The sequence below is a fragment of the Lissotriton helveticus genome, chromosome 5_1 (genome assembly GCF_964261635.1).
Source record: "Lissotriton helveticus chromosome 5_1, aLisHel1.1, whole genome shotgun sequence".
Taxonomy (NCBI): domain Eukaryota; kingdom Metazoa; phylum Chordata; class Amphibia; order Caudata; family Salamandridae; genus Lissotriton; species Lissotriton helveticus.
This window is the reverse complement of record NC_136065.1, coordinates 33,454,756-33,462,116: the sequence shown is the minus strand read 5'-3', so window position 1 is coordinate 33,462,116 and position 7,361 is coordinate 33,454,756. Positions and strand designations below refer to the sequence as shown.

The 7,361-nt window shown below is 49.8% G+C and overlaps 1 pseudogene across 1 annotated transcript in view; it reads left to right on the top strand.

The window, feature by feature from the left end:
- The first annotated feature begins 748 nt into the window (after positions 1-748).
- Positions 749-7,361, top strand: part of LOC144754105 (E3 ubiquitin-protein ligase TRIM39-like) — a 225,678-nt pseudogene continuing 219,065 nt past the window's right edge. The window contains exon 1 of the transcript XR_013594664.1: positions 749-1,158. The product of XR_013594664.1 is annotated as an E3 ubiquitin-protein ligase TRIM39-like (transcript). The remainder of the gene's footprint in view (positions 1,159-7,361) is intronic.

The window sequence follows — 7,361 nt, the reverse complement described above, 5'->3', positions numbered from 1 at the left end:
TCAAGCCAGAGGGGCGTGGATCAAAGGCTGAGACGTAACCCGACGCCTTCCTGTCGACTACGCGATTATCTCACGTAAGACTGTTCTATGTATCAGAGTTAAATACAATGTTCCGTAATGTGTCCTACGGGTTGGGAGCAGTTTTTGAAAGTGAAGTTGAAGTCTATGAAGATTAGTACAATAGACTACCCCTCAAGACGGAAGGGTGCAGCTGTCTGAGAATTATTGTTTTGAGTTTTTCTTGTTTTAGGAGGAATGTTATGTTTTGGGTTCATAATACGCCCCTGGCGTAAGGGGCGTGTAGTGTGGAAGTCATGTGACCGCCTATAATAAAAAAGGCTCCGCACGCACATACGCCATTCGGAGACGGGCGCACGGAGAGCTAACAAGTTATTTCCCGTGTCTGCATCTTTTATTCCTAGGGCCACGTGTCAGGCCGAGTGCCGATTAGCTTAGTTGGTCCAACCTGTCTGAAGGACACAACAAGAGGGACAGACGCACAGACACACCCACTGCACACAGGGAGGGACAGACGCACAGACATACCCATTGCACACAGAGAGGGACAGACGCACAGACACACCCACTGCACACAGGGAGGGACAGACGCACAGACACACCCACTGCACACAGGGAGGGACAGACGCACAGACACACCCTCTACACACAGGGAGGGACAGACGCACAGACACACCCACTCTATAAAGAGAGAAACGGAACTTACCTTCACTTCCTGCGTTTGTGAATCATGGCGGCAGCAGCTCAGCTCGGAGACCTCCAGGAAGAGGCCACGTGTTCCGTCTGTTTGGATTATTTCACTGATCCGGTGACTATTGATTGTGGACACAACTTCTGCCGCTCCTGCATCACTCAGAGCTGGGAGGGGGAGGTGGAATCTACCCCTGTCCTCAGTGCAGGGATATATCTGGGCAAAGCCTCCGACCCAACAGGCAGCTGAGGAACATAGTGGGAATGTTAAAACAGCTTCAGCTGCCCCCCGTGAAGCCCCCAGAGGAGAATCTGTGTAAGAAACATGGCGAGAAACTGCTGCTGTTCTGTGCAGAGGATCAGAGGATGATATGCTGGGTCTGCCGGGAGTCCAAGGAGCACAAAACTCACGCAGCAAGTCCTATAGAGGAGGCTGCAGAGGAGCACAAGGTATGTGCGAGGGCATTCAGGGACTCCAAAGTCCCGCCGGGAGCTCCGTTGAGCAACCTGCAGAGGAGCACAAGGGTTGTGTGTGTGCGTGTGTGTGCGTGTGGGCAGTGGCGGCTGGTCCATAGGGGCAACGGGGCAGCGCCCTACAAAAGAAACGGCTCACTGCAGTTTGGGCAACAGGAATGTAAGCAGACGAATTTGTCTGTTTACATTTCCGACCGGCCTGTGAGTCACGGGTGAAATTGCGCATGTGTCAAGGCACAGCACACGCAGGCGAGGAGTCCAGAAGATGGTCCGTCTGCGCATGTGAGTGAGGAGCGTCGCCCCTCGCTCACATTCACAAACCACTAATGTGGTGCAAGCGTCTGGAGATAGGATCCTGCTCGGGCGGTGACGCGTTTTTTGCAAAGTCGCCCCGTGCCCTATCAAGTGGCAGGATATAGAGTAAGTAAACAAGGGTTAGCCGACACCCTGCGCATCCAGTCTCCTGATTTGGCAGTTAGCATTGCAAAAGAAAAGAGCGGGCAGAAGTTAGTGCGACGCGGGACTGGAGGAGAATGGAGATGCCTGGTAAGTTTATTTTTTTGTTGTATTCATTAAATTTATCCCCACACCGCCTCCCCCTCCCCCCCGCGAACCCAGTATCCACGAGTCATGCAGGCCGCGAGGAGAGGCATCTGTCGCCAGACGATTCCACACTGAACGAGATCGTACATCTGAGTGAGGGGTAAGCAGGTGGGGCGACAAAGCAAGCTCGAGGCCAAGGTGGTTGAATGGGCTAATGCTGCACCACGCAGAGCAGAGGTGCAGGTGCATACTAAAAGCCGTAAACAAGATCTTGCAGATATCAGAGCGCTTTACATTCAATCAAGATGGGTATACAAACTAATTTTTTAAAAACACGGATCAACAATTATATTTTGTGTCTGGTTCACTATCATTGGCTCTGGCTCAGCACGCAGAAAAATCTACACGGTATGAGTGTTCCAATGATGGATGCAGGATGGATGGGTGGATGCATGAATGAATGATGGATGCAGGATGGATGGATGGGTGAATGGATGAATGGATGCAGGAATGGATGCAGGATGGATGGTGGATGGGTGGATGAATGAATGATGGATGCAGGATGGATGGGTGGATGGATGAATGGATGGATGAATGGATGCAGGAATGGATGCAGGAATGGATGCAGGATGGGTGGATGAATGAATGATGGATGCAGGATGGATGGGTGAATGGATGAATGGATGCAGGAATGGATGCAGGAATGGATGCAGGATGGGTGGATGAATGAATGATGGATGCAGGATGGATGGGTGAATGGATGAATGGATGCAGGAATGGATGCAGGATGGAGGATGGGTGGATGAATGAATGATGGATGCAGGATGGATGGATGATGGATGGGTGAATGGATGAATGGATGCAGGAATGGATGCAGGATGGAGGATGGGTGGATGAATGAATGATGGATGCAGGATGGATGGGTGGATGGATGAATGGATGCAGGAATGAATGATGTATGGATGCAGGATGGGTGGGTGGATGGATGGGTGCATGAATGAATGATGGATGCAGGATGGATGGGTGAATGGATGAATGGATGCAGGATGGATGATGGATGGGTGGATGAATGGATGGGTGGATGAATGGATGGGTGGATGAATGAATGATGGATGCAGGATGGATGGATGATGGATGGGTGAATAGATGAATGGATGCAGGAATGGATGCAGGATGGATGATGGGTGGATGGATGGGTGGATGGGTGGATGAATGAATGATGGATGCATGGATGGATGGGTGAATGGATGAATGGATGCAGGAATGTCACTGTCACTAAATTGTAAGCAAACCTCGGTTCTTTGAACATGCAGTCTATAATGTAATACAATAAAGAAAAGGCACAATCGCACCCACACTGATTAACAAAGTATGGAGGACAATCAGTTCAATCAGTTCGCTTAGAGTATCTCCTGTAAGTACTGTACATCACAGTGGGGGATGGCATTTTGGACAGAGAGCCTCCTGTGCAGGAGGGGGCGAGGAGCCCAAGATGATACTAGAATACTGCATGCCCACCCCTGTGCCCACCCTGGTGGATCCTGTTCCCCCTCCTGTGATGGCTCTTGTCCCCCCTGTGGTGGATCATGTTTCTGCCCTGGGTGGCTTCTGTCCCAGTCGTGAAGTTCTTGATGGGCCTCTTCTCAAAAGGGCTCAGCTCAAAATTAATATGGAAAGGTGGGCGAGTGAGCAAGTGAAGGGATGGGTGGATGTCTGATGAATTAGTGAAAGGGTGAATGGATGAATGTGAATAAATGGATAATGAGAGGATGGATGCATTGATGAATGAGGGGAAGGATGGATGAGAGAAAATGTAAATAGCTGGATGTATGGGTGGAAGGGTAGCTGGATGATGGATGAGGGGAAAGATGGATGAGGGGAAGGATGGATGGATGAATGGAGGGGAAGGATGGATGAGGGGAAGGATGGATGGATGGATGAGAGGAAGGAAGGATGGATGGATGAGGGGAAGGATGGATGGATGAGGGGATGGATGGAGGGGAATGATGGATGGATCTTTTATGCAGACCAGCTAACACTGTTATTTCTGTAGCGCTGAGCACGCTTTCTTAATTTACGAATTGTAGGATAAAAACGGTTCGTTTGTATAGAATTTTTTAAAATTGTGTAGGTTGTATATTTCCACACTGTAATGCATACAGCATACTTCTAACCTATCTAAACGCATTTTCGCCACTCTGTCACGGCTCTTACCGCCATTAGGGCTTTAAACCGGGGCCAGGACTTTCCGCCTACGGCGGCCATTTTAGGGTGGGCTAGAGTGGTGAGAGCGCTCTAGTGTCCCCTATAAAAGGAGACGTGGGACTGGGCTCGCGAGATCTTTTATGCAGACCAGCTAACACTGTTATTTCTGTAGCGCTGAGCACGCTTTCTTAATTTACGAATTTTAGGATAAAAACGGTTCGTTTTTATAGAATTTTTTAAAATTGTGTAGGTTGTATATTTCCACACTGTAATGCCTACAGCATACTTCTAACCTATCTAAACGCATTTTCGCCACTCTGTCACGGCTCTTACCGCCGTTAGGGCTTTAAACCGGGGCCAGGACTTTCCGCCTACGGTGGCCATTTTAGGGTGGGCTAGAGTGGTGAGAGCGCTCTAGTGTCCCCTATAAAAGGAAAGGCGATCTCCCACGCTAGCGGTCGCATTTGCGGGAGCGCCGTCCCTGCGCCGGAGTCTCGCCTGAGTCAGCCCGTCTGCGTCCCGGAGGCGCTCGGGACGCGAGCCTGGTGGTTCTTCTTAGAGCTCCTGGTATGATGTACAATAGAGATGAACTTTTGTCCTATAATGTACACACGGCCCTTTGTCAGCGAGTCGTCCCCTACCATGCAGGGGCTATTACTAAGTGTTTCACGTGCGGGTGGATTCCTGATCCCACTGAAACTCTTCAGTGCAAGCTCCCCCCCTCAGGCAGCAAATGCGCATTGTTAAATACTAGGTCCCTTCCCCAACATGCTCTTGATATTCATAATCTTTTAACATATGATGATACGGACTGTCTCTTTCTCATGGAGACATGGCTTGGTGAGGGATCGGAACCTGATCTGGCTATTGCCATCCCTCCCTCGCACGTTATTTTCCGATGTGACAGAAGTAAGGGAAGGGGAGGTGGAGTGGCGCTCGTTATTAAGAGGCACATTCCTTGCACTATCTTGCCCGTGGAAAACCTATCAAGTTGCGAGACCCTTGCCTTTTCCTTGGCCCTTTCCCCTCATCAATCTTGCTTGGGGATCTTGCTTTATAGACCCCCGGGCCCTCTCGGCTCTTTTACTGAGGATTTGTTTTCAATTATCTCTACACTCAGTCTCAGGACAAAACACTGCCTAATCCTAGGAGATTTTAACATCCACATGGAGAAGGGAGAGGATCCTGCAGTGCAAAAATTCCTGGATATGACATCTTCGATGGGTTTTCATATGCACTTGCAAGCTCCAACACATGAGAAAGGGCACGCTTTAGATCAAATTTTTTCGACCGTGCCAGTGTCCCTCTCCTCCCTTGCCCCAGTCCTCTGGTCGGACCATTTCCTAGCGAACTTTGTGATAGTACATCACCGTATGGCCGATCACATTGTGCAGCGGCGAACAGCACGTATGTCTAGAGCCTTTCATAAAGTAACTCCAGCCATGATTATCCGGGACTTGGAAATCTATCCTTGTATTCTCACCGGCAGGTTGGAGGACGATGTAGTGTGTTTTCAGAACTGGCTCACCGCACGTCTAGAAGCTCTGGCACCACCTCGCCAGGTCAGGTCAGAACGGGCAAGAGCATCGGCTCCGTAGTTTTCAATTACACTGGCTGGCAAGAGAAGGAACTGCAAGAAGTTGGAGAGAGCCTGGCGGAGGCAGTATGATACATCTGCCAAGAAGTCTTATAGAGAAGCAGTGAAGGAATATCATAGGGAGATTACGGCAGTGAAAAAATCCTTTTTAGCTAAAAGGGTTGAGGAAGCTGACAATTCCTGCAAAGAGATCTTTAAGATTGTAAAAGAATTTATCTCTCCCTCCTGTTGTGCTCCAACGTCTGTCTTTTCTGAACCATGGATTTCGGAGCTTGCGGCATTTTTTTCTAATAAAATCCGTACCATCCAGTCGGCCTTGCATGGAGCCCATATTATCTCAGATCGTGGCTCAGTGGCTGACGGCTCTTTTAATCCATGGTTATATTCATCTGTGTCAGACACAAACATTCCTATTCTTGACTGCTTCCCTGTTTTAGAGCTTCAGGCCTCGCTTGACCTATTGTCCAACCTGAAATCTGGCTCTCCACTTGACCCTTGCCCTGCCAAGTATCTTGCGACCTTGGCGCCTGCCCTGAACTCTATTATCAATCCTATGATTAACATGTCTTTGAGCTCGGGAAAAGTCCCCTCATCTTGGAAGCAGGCCCTTGTTCTCCCCCTTATTAAAAAACCGAATGCAGATGCCAAATTGCACTCCAACTATAGGCCAATCTCCTTGTTGCCCGCCCTGGCCAAAATTGCAGAAAAGCATGCACATTCCACCTTAACCAGCTTTCTAGAGGTTAATTCCTTATTACATCAGTCTCAGTCGGGGTTTAGATCTAACCTGAGTACTGAAACCGCGTTACTTGAGGTGACGGAGGCTGTAAAGGAAACTCTTGACAGGGGTGGAAAGGCCTTGCTCATCATGCTTGATCTGTCAGCGGCTTTCGACACCGTTCCCCACGACCTTCTCCTGACAAGACTCTGGGAGATTGGTCTGAGGGGAACGGTGTTCGAATGGTTTCAATCTTTTTTGGCCGACCGCAGACAAACGATCTGGGCCCCCCCATTTGCCGCCCCTATGCCGCAGCTTGAGGTTGGAGTCCCGCAGGGCTCCATACTCAGCCCCTCTCTATTTAACATCTTTGTCACCTTTGGCGGCTCGGTTGGAGGGGTTAGGGGCTCAGGTCGTGTCCTATGCGGACGATACGCAGCTCCTGTTCACTTGTGACAGGGGCTGTGATTTCGACGGAGTAGCCATCCGGAAATGTTTGGAGTTTGTGTTTGATTGGTTTGGGAAAAGTGGCCTCAAATGCAACTCGGACAAATCCGAGATACTGTTTTTTGGCTGCCCTGCAGACTTAAGATGGAGGCACTGGTGGCCTGCAAACATGTTCCCCCCGGCAAGCGATTCTGTCACAGCTAAGAACCTGGGCATGTTGGTTGATAACACTCTTTCCTTCACGGCCCAGGTTGCTGGCCTGACGGGGGAAGTGTTTTGCCATATTAAGGATGTTAAGAAAGTTTCTGCCATATCTATCTTTGGAGCACAAGAAGATCACGGTGCAGGCCCTGATAGGATCACGCCTGGACTATGCTAACATCCTCTACCTGGGTCTTCCTGAATATCTGTTGACCCGTCTGCAGATAGTCCAAAATTCGGCAGCCAGGGCTATCTTTGGCCTTACTAGAAGAGCCAGGGCGAGCAACCTCCTTGTGACTCTGCACTGGCTGCCGATCCGTAAGCGCATCGCTTTTAAGGCTTTAACTGTAGCCTTCAAGGCGCTCCACAATTTCGGCGCTGGTTATTTGCAGAAAAGGGTCAACTTCTATCTACCATCTAGACCCTTGAGGTCGGCTGCTCAGGCCAATGCCATCGTGCCGTCAGTGC